The sequence below is a fragment of the Gopherus evgoodei genome, unplaced genomic scaffold, assembly GCF_007399415.2.
Source record: "Gopherus evgoodei ecotype Sinaloan lineage unplaced genomic scaffold, rGopEvg1_v1.p scaffold_37_arrow_ctg1, whole genome shotgun sequence".
In the NCBI taxonomy this organism is placed as follows: Eukaryota; Metazoa; Chordata; order Testudines; family Testudinidae; genus Gopherus; species Gopherus evgoodei.
This window is the reverse complement of record NW_022060049.1, coordinates 3,587,220-3,599,978: the sequence shown is the minus strand read 5'-3', so window position 1 is coordinate 3,599,978 and position 12,759 is coordinate 3,587,220.

The window sequence follows — 12,759 nt, the reverse complement described above, 5'->3', positions numbered from 1 at the left end:
TCCTACACACCTATCTATCCGTCCCTGCACCCCATCATCTAGTCACACCCTGGTATATATTTATTTATCCTTATCTGATCTCTCTACTCCAATGGTGAACAGAGGAACTAGCCCCCCCAGGCATAACAAAGTAAGTGCAGAGCAGGATTGTTTGCCTGGCGCTGATGTGCAGCCACCTCTGAGGTGGTGCAGCGGGGCTCTTTATACAGCTGTTGCCCACTGCTAAGGTGCAGCCACCTCTGGGGTGGGGTGCAGCAGCTGATTAACAGATACACAAACAGCTTCAGACAGAGAGTAAGGGGCAATCCTGCATCCTAAAGAGGGTCTAGCTGGCATGAATTTTGCATGGGATCATTAACAACCATCAGTGCCCAGGGATTGCATTGCAGCTACAGACAGCAGCGGGGGGCGGGGGGGGGGGGGATGACAGCACCCCCTATGGAGTCTCCACTCCCTGCATCATAGCACCCCCTAGTGCCAACCTGACACCCGACTCCGCATAGCACAGTGCCCCCTAGCACCTGCCTGGGGAAGTGGCATTGGAGATCACCAGTCCCTGCATCAGCCGAGCCCCTCACTACTGAGCTAGGACAGAGGTCATCGCTCCAGCATTCCACCGTGGCCCCCACTTAATTACTCTTTGGGCTTAGCTCAATAGCTCAGCCGGGCTGCATGGCTGGGCAGAGGATCAGCCTGGGACCTGGATTGGAGAAGGGGGCTGTCATGGTATAATTCCCCACTCTGAATCTTAGCGTCCAAAAGATGGGTACCAGCATGAATTCCTCTAAGCTCAATTACCAGCTTAGTACCCGTAGCGCTGCCACCAACCAGGAATTCCAGTGCCTGGTACACTCTGGTCCCCCCAAAACCTTGTCTGGGGACCCCCAAGTCCCAGTCCCTCTGGATCGTAACACAAGGAAAGCAAACCCTTTCCCCCCGTTGCCTCTCCCAGGCTTCCCCTCCCTGGGTTACCCTGGAAGATCACTATGATTCAAACTCCTTGAATCTTAAAACAGAGAGGAAAATTCACCTTCCCCTCTCCTTCTCTCTCCCCATCCCAGACTCTCCCTGAGAGAGAAAGTCATCCTAACACAGAGAGAAAATAATCTTTCTCTCCCCCTTCCCTCCTTTCTCCCCACCAATTCCGTGGTGGATCCAGACCCAGTCCCCTGGGGTCTCACCAGAATAAAAAAAAATCTGGTTCTTAAACAAGAAAAGCTTTTAATTAAAGAAAGAAAAAACAGTAAAAATTATCTTTGTAAATTTAAGATGGAATATGTTACAGGTCTTTCAGCTATAGACACTGGGAATACCCTCCCAGCCTAAGTATACAAGTACAAAGTAAAATCCTTTCAGCAAAATACAAATTTGAACTCCTTCCAGCCAAATACACATTTGCAAATAAAGAAAACAAACATAAGCCTAACTCGCTTTATCTATCTAGTACTCACTATTCTGGACATATAAGAGCCTGTATCGGAGAGATTGGAGAGAAACCTGGTTGCACGTCTGGTCCCTCTGAGCCCTCAGAGAGAAAAACAACCAAAATCTAACAGCACACACAAACTTCCCTCCCTCAAGATTTGAAAGTATCCTGTCCCCTGATTGGTCCTCTGGTCCGGTGACAGCCAGGCTAACTGATCTTGTTAACCCTTTACAGGCAAAAGAGAGATGAAGTACTTCTGTTCTATTAACTCTTACTTATCTATTTATGACAGGGGCGCAGAAGCAATGGCTGAAATCCACAACATCCCCCGAGCCCTGCCCAGCCCCAGAGGTGGGGGGACTTTCTCTGCAGTGAATCCAGGAGGTGCTGATGACGCAGCGCCCGGGGGGCGTGGTGGGGGAAGAGACTTATATACTGCTGAGTCATCGGTACCAAAGGGCACGAAGTGACGCAGTTCTGGACTTGCCTGTGCACCAAGCCTAGGAGCCTGGGTAACAAACAAGAGGAACGAGAACTGCTCATTTATTGGCATACAGTCGGTCTCGTTCCTACTACTGAACCTCGAGGAGCGATGCCCAGGGTGGGAATGTTAAAATCATCCTATTTAGGAAGGCTCAAGGGGGGGAAAGGGGAAGGGGGCAGGTACTCTATGGCAAAAATGGCATTGCCTGGTTCTGTCACCGATAACTCGGAAGAAAATGCTCCCGAATGCTTATGGATATTATAGGGATAACAGAAACATGGTGGAATAGTAGTCATGACTGGAGTACAGGTATTGAAGGCTATGTGCTGTTTAGGAAAGACAGAAATAAAGGCAAAGGTGGTGGAGTAGCATTGTACAGCAATGAGGAGGTTAACTGTAACAAAATAAGAAGTGATGGAAAGGATAAGACAGAGTCTGTCTGGGCAAAAATCTCACTGGGAAAGAAAGCTACTAGAGCCTCCCCTGAGATAGTGCTTGGGGTGTGCTACAGACCACCAGGATCTGATCTGGATATGGATAGAGACCTCTTTAATGGTTTTAATGAAGTAAACACTAATGGGAAATGTGTGATCATGGGAGACTTTAACTTCCCAGATATAGACTGGAGTACAAGTGCTAGTAACAATAATAGGGCTCAGATTTTTCTGGATGTGATAGCTGATGGATTTCTTCACCAAGTACTTGAAGAACCAACAAGAGGGGATGCCATTTTAGATTTGGTTTTGGTGAGTAGTGAGGACCTCATAGAAGAAATGGTTGTAGGGGACAACCTTGGTTCGAGTGATCATGAGCTAATTCAGTTCAAACTAGATGGAAGGATAAACAAAAATAGATCTGGGACTAGGGTTTTTGACTTCTCAAGGGCTAACTTTAAAGAATTAAGGAAATTAGTTAGGGAAGTGGATTGGACTGAAGAACTTGTGGATCTAAATGCGGAGGAGGCCTGGAATTACTTTAAGTCAAAGCTGCAGAAACTATCGGAAGCCTGCATTCCAAGAAAGGGGGAAAAAAACATAGGCAGGAGTTGTAGACCAAGCTGGATGAGCAAGCATCTCAGAGAGGTGATTAAGAAAAAGCAGAAAGCCTGCAAGGAGTGGAAGATGGGTGGGATTAGCAAGGAAAGCTACCTTAGTGAGGTCAGAAAATGTAGGGATAAAGTGAGAAAGGCTAAAAGCCAAGTAGAATTGGACCTTGCAAAGGGAATTAAAACCAATAGTAAAAGGTTCTATAGCCATATAAATAAGAAGAAAACAAAGAAAGAAAAAGTGGGACCGCAACACACTGAGGATGGAATGGAGGTTAAGGATAACCTAGGCATGGCCCAATATCTAAATAAATACTTTGCCTCAGTCTTTAATAAGACTAATGAGGAGCTTAGTTAGGGATAATGGAAGGATGACAAATGGGAATGAGGATATGGAGGTGGATATTACCACATCTGAGGTAGAAGCCAAACTTGAACAGCTTAATGGGACAAAATCGGAGGGCCCAGATAATCTTCATCCAAGAATATTAAAGGAACTGGCGCATGAAATTGCAGGCCCATTAGCAAGAATTTTTAATGAATCGGTAAACTCAGGGGTTGTACCATACACTGGAGAATTGCTAACATAGTTCCTATCTTTAAGAAAGGGAAAAAAAGTGATGCGAGTAACTATAGGCCTGTTAGTTTGACATCTGTAGTATGTAAGGTCTTGGAAAAAATTTTGAAGGAGAAAGTAGTTAAGGACATTGAGGTCAATGGTAATTGGGACAAAGTACAACATGGTTTTACTAAAGGTAGATCGTGCCAAACCAACCTGATCTCCTTCTTTGAGAAGGTGACAGATTATTTAGACAAAGGAAATGCAGTAGATCTAATTTACCTCAATTTCAGTAAGGCATTTGACATGCTTCCACATGGGGAATTATTAGTCAAATTGGAAAAGATGGGGATCAATATGAAAATTGAAAGGTGGATAAGGAACTGGTTAAAGGGGAGACTCCAACGGGTCATACTGAAGGGTGAACTGTCAGGCTGGAAGGAGGTTACTAGTGGAGTTCCTCAAGGATCAGTTTTGGGACCAATCTTATTTAACCTTTTTATTACTGACCTTGGCACAAAAAGCAGGAATGTGCTAATAAAGTTTGCAGATGACACAAAGCTAGGGGGTATTGCTAACAGAGAGAAGGACCGGGATATCATACAGGAAGATCTGGATGACCTTGTAAACTGGAGTAATAGTAATAGGATGAAATTCAATAGTGAAAAGTGCAAGGTCATGCAGTTAGGGATTAATAATAAGAATTTTAGATATACATTGGGGACACATCAGTTGGAAGCAACAGAGGAGGAGAAGGACCTTGGAGTATTGGTTGATCACAGGATGACTATGAGCCGCCAATGTGATATGGCTGTTAAAAACGCTAATGCAGTTTTAGGATGCATCAGGCGAGGTATTTCCAGCAAAGATAAGGAGGTGTTAGTACCATTATATAAGGTGCTGGTGAGACCCCACCTGGAATACTGTGTGCAGTTCTGGTCTCCCATGTTTAAGAAGGATGAATTCAAACTGGAATAGGTTCAGAGACGGGCTACTAGGATGATCTGAGGAATGGAAAACCTGTCCTATGAAAGGAGACTCAAAGAGCTTGGCTTGTTTAGCCTAACCAAAAGAAGGCTGAGGAGGGATATGCTTGCTCTTTATAAATATATCAGAGGGATTAATATTAGGGAGGGAGAGGAATTATTTAAGCTTAGTACCAATGTAGACACAAGAACAAATGGGTATAAACTGGACACTAGGAAGTTTAGACTTGAAATTAGATGAAGGTTTCTAACCATTAGAGGAGTGAAGTTCTGAAACAGACTTCCAAGGGGAGTAGTGGGGGCAAAAGACATATCTGGTTTTAAGACTAAGCTTGATAAATTTATGGAAGGGATGGTAATGGGATAGCTTAATTTTGGCAACTGATGTTTGATTATCAGCAGGTAAGTATGCCCAGTGGTCTGTGATGGGATGTTAGATGGGGTGGGATCTGAGTTACTGCAGAGAATTCTTTCCTGAGTGCTGGCTGGTGAGTCTTGTCCACATGCTCAGGGTTTAGCTGATCGCCATATTTGGGGTCGGGAGGGATTTTTCCTCCGGGGCAGATTGGCAGAGGCCCTGGAGGTTTTTCACCTTCCTCTGCAGCGTGGGGCATGGGTCACTTGCTGGTGGATTCTCTGCAGCTTGAGGTCTTCAAACCACAATTTGAAGACTTCAATAACTCGGACATAGGTTAGGGGTTTGTTATAGAAGTGGATGGGTAGGATTCCATGGCCTGCTTTGTGCAGGAGGTCAGACTAGATGATCATATTGGTCCCTTCTGACCCTAAAGTCTATGAGTCTATGAGTCCTAACAGCGCACAAGAGGGGGTATTAGTTGGTTTCTGCTACACAGTTCACAGTTCACAGTTCACACCGTCTCCTTCCACACCTAGCTACAAGGTGTAGGGAAAAAAGCGTGTGATCCTGGGAGACTTCAGTTTGAGTGACACATGCTGGAGGTCTCATGCTGCCAGTACTAGAACACCCTTGGAATTTCTAAACATTATAGATGACAATTTCCTAATGCAAAAAGTGTTGCAGCCAACACGGATGAATTCGGTATTAGACCTTGTCCTCACAGAAGAAGCGGAATGGCTCGCAAAACTAAAAATTAGGTACAAGCTTGACTTGATCACATTTATATGATATGCAGACATGGCGCTTTAAAAAGGGCACTTTCACAAAACTGAAAACAAATGAGCTAAATCAGTTGGGGGGGAAGAATTTAGTCAGAAGTTTTTGAATGATAATAGGGAATTGTTTATGAAATGGTCAAAAAGCTAAAATCTCACAATTGAGGAAGAAGGTTGTGTTGGTTAAAAAAAATGGTCTGTGTTTCACAGGAAGGTAAAGGCAGCTATAAAAATATATATATATATATACCAAGTGGAAGAAAAGGAAAGTTGCTAGTAATGAATATAATTCAGAAACTAGGAATTGTAGAAAAGTGATAAGGAAAGCAAAGGAACACACTCTATGGCCAGCAGCGTTAAGGACAATAAGAAAAAGTTTAAAAAAAAAATATTAAGAACAAAAAGAATCCTAACAATGATATTGGTCCATTACTAGATGGACATGGTTGAATTGTCAATAATAATGCAGAAAACGCCGAACAATTCAATAAATATTTCTGTTCCATATTTCGGAAAAATAGATGTATCATATCATATGATAACACTCTTTCTTTTGCACTAGTATCTCAGGAGGATGTTAAACAGAACCTACTAAAGCTACAAAGAGTCCTGTGGAACCTTATAGACTAACAGATGTATTGGAGCTTAAGCTTTCGTGGGTGAATACCCACAACGTCAGATGCTTGCACCCACGGAAGCTCATGCTCCAAAACATCTGTCAGTCTATAAGGTGCCACAGGATAATTTGTCGCTTTTTATAGATCCAGACTAACACGGCTACCCCTCTGATACTACTGAACTTAGACATTTTTAAATCAGCAGGTGCGGATAACTTGCATCCAAGAGTTTTAAAAGAGCTGGCTGAGGAGCTTGCTGAACAGGAAAAGTTGATTTTCAGTAAGTCTTGAAACCCTGGAGAAGTTCCAGAAGACTAGGGGGAAAAGAAGCCAGTGTTGTGCCAGTATTTAAAAAGGGTGAACGGAATGACCTCAGTAATTACAGACCTGTCAGCCTGACATGGATCCCAGGCAAGATAATGGAGCAGCTGATACAGGATTCGATTAATAAACAGCTAAAGGAGAGTAATATAATTAATGTCAATCAACATGAGTTTATGGAAAATAGACACTGTCAAACTAACTTGATATCTTTTTTGATGAGATTACACATCTGGTTGATAAAGGTAATAGTGTTGACGTAATAGACTTCTGTAAGCCAAATGACTTGGTGATGCATGCCATTTTGATTAAAAGCTAGAATGATACAAAACTAACACAGCACACACTAAATGTATTAAAAGCTGGCTAACTGATAGGTCTCAAAATGTAACTGTAAATAGGAAATCATCATCCAGTGGGTGTGTTTCTGTTGGGGTCCCACAGGGATCTGTTCTAGGCGCTACACTATTTAACATTTTTATTACCGATATGGAAGAAAATATAAAACCATCACTGATAAAATTTGCAGATGACACAAAAATTGGGGGAATGGGGTACAACAAAGAGAACCGGTCACGGATACAGAGTGATCTGGTTCATTGGGAAGCTGGGATCAAGAAAAACAATCTGTGTTTTAATATGGCTCAACATAAACGCACATCTAGGAACACAGAGCGTCGGCTGCACTTACAGGACAGGGGACTCTCCCTGGGAAGTGGGGACTCTGAAAAAGATGTGGGGGTTGTGGTGGACAATCAGCTCAACATGACTCCCAATGTGATGCTGAGGCCAAAAGGGCTAATGCAATCCTGGGATACATAAACAGGTGAATCTCAAGGAGTTGAGAGATTATTTTAGCTCTGATTCTGGCACTGGTGCAACTGCTGCTAGATTCCTGTGTCCAGCTCTGGTGCCCACAATTCAAGGAGGATGCTGATGAATTGGAGAGGGGTCAGAGAAGAGCCACAGGAATGATTAAAGGACTGGAAAACATGCGTCCTAGGGACAGGAGCTCAATCTATTCAGCTTAACAATGAGAAGATTAAGGGGTGACTTGATCCCCATCTGTAAGTACCTACATGGGGAAGAAATATTGAACAATGGGGTCTTCAGTGCAGCAGAGGAAGATCTAACACGGCCCAACGGCTGAATGTTGAAGCCAGATAATTTCAGACTGGAAATTAGGTGGACATTTTTTACAGTGAGACTAGCCAGCCATTGGAACAGCTGGGAAACAACTGCTTATAAGAAGATAAGACTGGCCATACTGGGTCAGCCCAATGGGATCCAGCCCAGTATCCTGTCTACTGACAGAGGCTTGAAATGGGCATGAACAGGGCAGTTATTGAGTGATCCATCCCCTGTTGTCCAGGCCCAGATTATGGTAGTTGGACGTTTGGGGACACCCAGAGCATGGGGCTGCCTCCCTGACCATCTTGGCTAATAGCCATTCATGGATCTATCCTCCAGGAACTTATCTGATTCTTTCTTGACCCCAGTTTTGCCTGTGGCCTTCACAACATCCCCAGGCAAGGAGTTCCACAGGTTGCTGCATGTTGTGTGAAGAAATACGTCCTTAGGTTTATTTTGAACCTGCTGCCTTCTAATTCCATCAGGTGAGCCCAGGTTCTTGTATTATGTGAAGGGGTCAGTAACACTTCCCTAGTCACTTTCTCCGCACCATTCCTGGTGTTACAGACCTCTATCAGACCTCCCCGGAGACATCTCTTTTCTACACTGAACAGTCCCAGTCTTTCGACTCTCTTCTTACATGGAAGCAGTTCCGTGCCCTGATCATTTCTGTTGCCCTTCTCTGCACTTTTCCCAATTCTAATAGATCTTTTTGGAGACGGGGGCAAACAGAACTGCACCCAGTATTCAAGGTGTGGGTGCCCCTGGATTTATATAGCACCGGTGTGATACTTTCTGTCTCATTGTCTATCCCTTTCTTAATGATTTCCAACATTCTGTTCTCTTTTCTGAATGCTGCTGCACATCGACTGGATGTTGTCAGAGAACTACCACAGTGACTCCAAGATCTCTCTCTCGAGTGGTAACAGCTAATTTAGACTCCATCATTTTGTATGAACGGTTGGGATGATGTTTTCCAAAGTGCTTACGTTGCACTCATCAAGACTGAATTTCAGGGGCCATTTTGTTGCCCGGGCGCTCAGTTTCGTGAGATCCCTTTATAGCTCTTCACAGCATTGGACTGAACTAGATCGAGTTATTTAATATTGTCCGCAAACTTTGCCACCTTACAGTTCACCCCTTTTTCCAGATCATTATTATTATGCTGTACAGCACAAGTCCCAGTACAGATCCTCGGATGGGGTAATTTATTTACCACTTTTCATGGCGAAAACTCACCATTTCTTCCTACCCTTCAGTTCCTTCTTTTAGCCAGTTACTGATCCATGAGGGGACCATCCCTCTTATCCCATGGCAGCTTACTTTGCCTAACAGGCTTCTGCGAGAGACCTTGTCAAAGGCTTTCTCAAAGTCCAAGTACACTATAGCCACTGGATCTCACTTGTCCGCATGCTTGGTGACCCCCCCAGATAATTTCTAATAGATTGGTGAGGCATGACTGCCATTTTCAGGGGGCCCTAAGCTGAGAAAGAGCCCCCCAATGCAACAGGCAAAATTACTAACGAGGCCTTTCAATCATTTACAAGTGTGACCTTAGAAATGTTGACATTAAGGTCACCCTGTTTCCCATATCGCTCTTATTCAAATACAAAATAAAGGTGACTGAAGGATTTGGAATGGCCGTGCTGTATTCGTTCCATCTACTCGGTTATAATTATGGATGCTAAATGAGTTTGGATGGGGCATACTTATGCCCAAGGCCTTGATCATTGCACCAATCTCTTTCTCTTCCTTAGCCTGCTTCAGATAATGCTTGTAGCTGGCAGGACAAAGGGAACATCTATTATTGTGTTGGAGAGGGTTGCCAACTTTCCAACTGCACAAAACTGAATACCCCTGCCCCACCCCTTCCCTCAGGCCCCGCCCCTTCTCTGAGGCCCTGCCCCCTCCACACACACCCCTCCGTCGCTGGCTGTCCCCCACTTTTGTGGGCGTTGCTCCAGCTGCCCGTATGGATGCAATGGCCGCCTCTTTGTAACCTGCTCCCCAGTCACTTACTGCAGGATGCTCCGTCCATGGGTTTCAGTTTATCCCACTGTTACCACCAGTTGTCATGGAGTCACCAGGGTGATGTTCTGGAACTGCTCCATACGAAGTCAGTCAGGACTCTGTGGGAGCCTCTTCTCTCTGAGCCAGGGCCGGCTCCAGCTTTTTTGCCGCCCCAAGCAGCCAAAAAAAAGAAAAAAAAAGAAAACCCGATCGAGCTGCTGCCGAAGTGCTGCCGCAGAGGAAGAGAGGGACCGAAGGACCCGCAGCCGAACTGCCGCCGAAGACCCGGACGTCCCCGCCGCCGAATTGCCACCGAAGACCTGGATGTGCTGCCGCAATACTGGATGGAGGGCCGCCCCTTTCTGCTTCCTTCGCTGGTGCCTGGAGCCGGCCCTGCTCTGAGCAGACTGTCTCCAGGGCAGGAAGTTTACACAGCATCCACCTTCCTGTGTCTGAGGTTGGAGTATTCAGCATCCCCTTCCACACCATGTGCTTCCTGCTGCAAGTCTGCCCAGCCGGGGCTCCTGGGGAAGCCAGAGGGTCCTGCACCCCAACCCCGTGGTCAGACGTGCCGGTCAGCCAGCCGGTAAAACAGGAGGTTTATTAGTCGACAGGAACACAGCGTAGGGAAGAACTTGTTAACACAGAAGTCAGTGACTTTCAGGCTTTCCCTTAGCCCTAAGCCAGCCAAGACTGACACGCTTCCAGCTGCCTGGCCCCTGCCCTGCCCATTGCTCCTCCTCTGGTCTTTGTCTCACCTGGTTGCATCCCCCTCCTGGGTCTCAGGTTACAAAGGGGTGGCCCTAGCATCCATGCAGGCAGCTGGAGCAATCCCCACAAAAGTCACACATATTTATTCCCACCACCTAGAGATTGGTGCAATACACAGGGAAACTGAGGCACACACAGCAGTCATACAAAACAGTAAGACTCACGTACAACATAACAAGGAAAAATCCCCACTTCATCGCACACGGGTTGAGAGACTCTTGTGCACTCTGCTCTGTGTCTGTATAGCCCCAGCCTAACAGGGTCCTGGGCTGTGGCTGCTCCGTCAGCACTACTGTAAAGCACCTAATTAATAATGGACAGCAGCTAGCACAATGGGTCCCTGGTGCCAGGCACTATGGTAATACACATAAATTATAATAATATAGTAGCCATGGGGGAAAGGCCTCCCTGTCATAAACAGATAGCTAAGGGTTAATGTCTCTTTCACCTGAAACACCTGACCAGAAAACCAATCAGGAAACCGGATTTTTTCAACTTTGGGTGGAGGGAAGTGTGTGTCTGAGTCTTTTGTCTGTCTGCCTGTTTCCTCTGAGCTTTGGAGAAGTAGTTCTATTTTCTAGTCTTCTGTTTCTAAGTGTAAGGACAAAGAGATCAGATAGTAAGTTCTATGGTTTCTTTTCTTTGGTATTTGCATGAATATAAGTGCTGAAGTGCTTTGATTTGTATTCTTTTTGAATAAGGCTGTTTATTCAATATTCTTTTAAGCAATTGACCCTGTGTTGTATCATCTTAATACAGAGAGAACATTTGTATTTTTTCTTTCTTTTTTATATAAAGCTTTCTTTTAAGACCTGTTGGAGTTTTTCTTTACTTCAGGGAAATTGAGTCTGTACTCACCAGGGAATTGGTGGGAGGAAGAAATCAGGGGAGGTCTGTGTGTGTTGAATTGGCTAGCCTGATTTTGCATTTCCTCTGGGTGAATAGGAAAGTCCTTTTTGTTCCCAGGACTGGGGAACGGAGAGGGGGAATCACTCTGTGTAGTTTCACAGAGCTTGTGTCTGTGCATCTCTCCAGGAGCACCTGGAGGGGGGAAGGGAAATAGGATTATTTCCCTTTGTTGTGAGACTCAAGGGATTTGGGTCTTGGGGTCCCCAGGGAAGGTTTTTCAGGGGGACCAGAGTGCCCCAAAACACTCTAATTTTTTGGGTGGTGGCAGCAGGTACCAGGTCCAAGCTGGTAACTAAGTTTGGAGGTTTTCATGCTAACCCCCATATTTTGGACGCTAAGGTCCAAATCTGGGAATAAGGTTATAACACTCCCTATAGCCCTATAGGTGTCCTGTCCCCTGCTCACTCAAAGGGGGTTGCCCTAGGTCGAAGGTGGTACTTATAGGTTCCTAAGTTCCCAGGCCAGAAGGAGCCATTGTGATCATCTTAGCCTGACCTCCTGCATAACCCAGGCCACAGAACTTCCCCCAAACAATCCCTAGCACAGATCTTATAGAAAACCATCCAATCTTGATTTTAAAATGGTCAGTGATGGAGAATCCACCACAACCCTTGGAAAATTGTTCTGTAAGGTGTCAAAGTGGGAAACTGAGTCAGGAGTCCACCTCGTTTAGGCTTAATCAGGTTCCATTTTTATTTAGAAAGTTTCAGACCAAATCATAGTCACTTATCATTTCTGAGCATCTGTTTATGCTGGACAATAAACAGAAGACAGGACAGGTAGGGACCCAGAAACTCTCCTGCATTTCATGATGGTCGTCGTCTCTGTCTCTGGCTTCTGGTGGCTCCTTCAGCTTCATTCAGTCTGTTCCAGTATTTCTCCAACCTGGGGCCTCCTCACTTGCTTTTGGTACCTTTCCACATTCCATGTTCATTAGCTTTCCTCCAAGCAGCGTTAAGCATTGCGTCTTACCTAATGCCGTATCAAATGCCCACACAGGCTTCAGCGTACATCCCTTTTGCTCTGTGCTTATGTCATAACATCTTCATGTCATCTCACTCTTCCTCCTCTTCTCCACGTGGGGCCTTTCACCGGTACATTTTGTGTGTTTGATGAGGCTGGTTAACTTGCTTTTCTCTACATCCTCCAACATTAGGGTTGCTAGGCATCCGGTTTCCGAAAAGGGACCCTGGCAGCTCCAGTCGGCGATGCAGTGGGGGCCTGGGACCCTAGCTCCACACAGCTCCTGGAAGTGGACGCTGAGTCCCCGCAGCCCCTAGATGTCTGGGCAGCCAGGGAAGCTCTGCGTTCTGCCCTCATCCCAAGGGCCTGCTCTGCAGCTCCCATTGGCTAGGAACCGTGACCA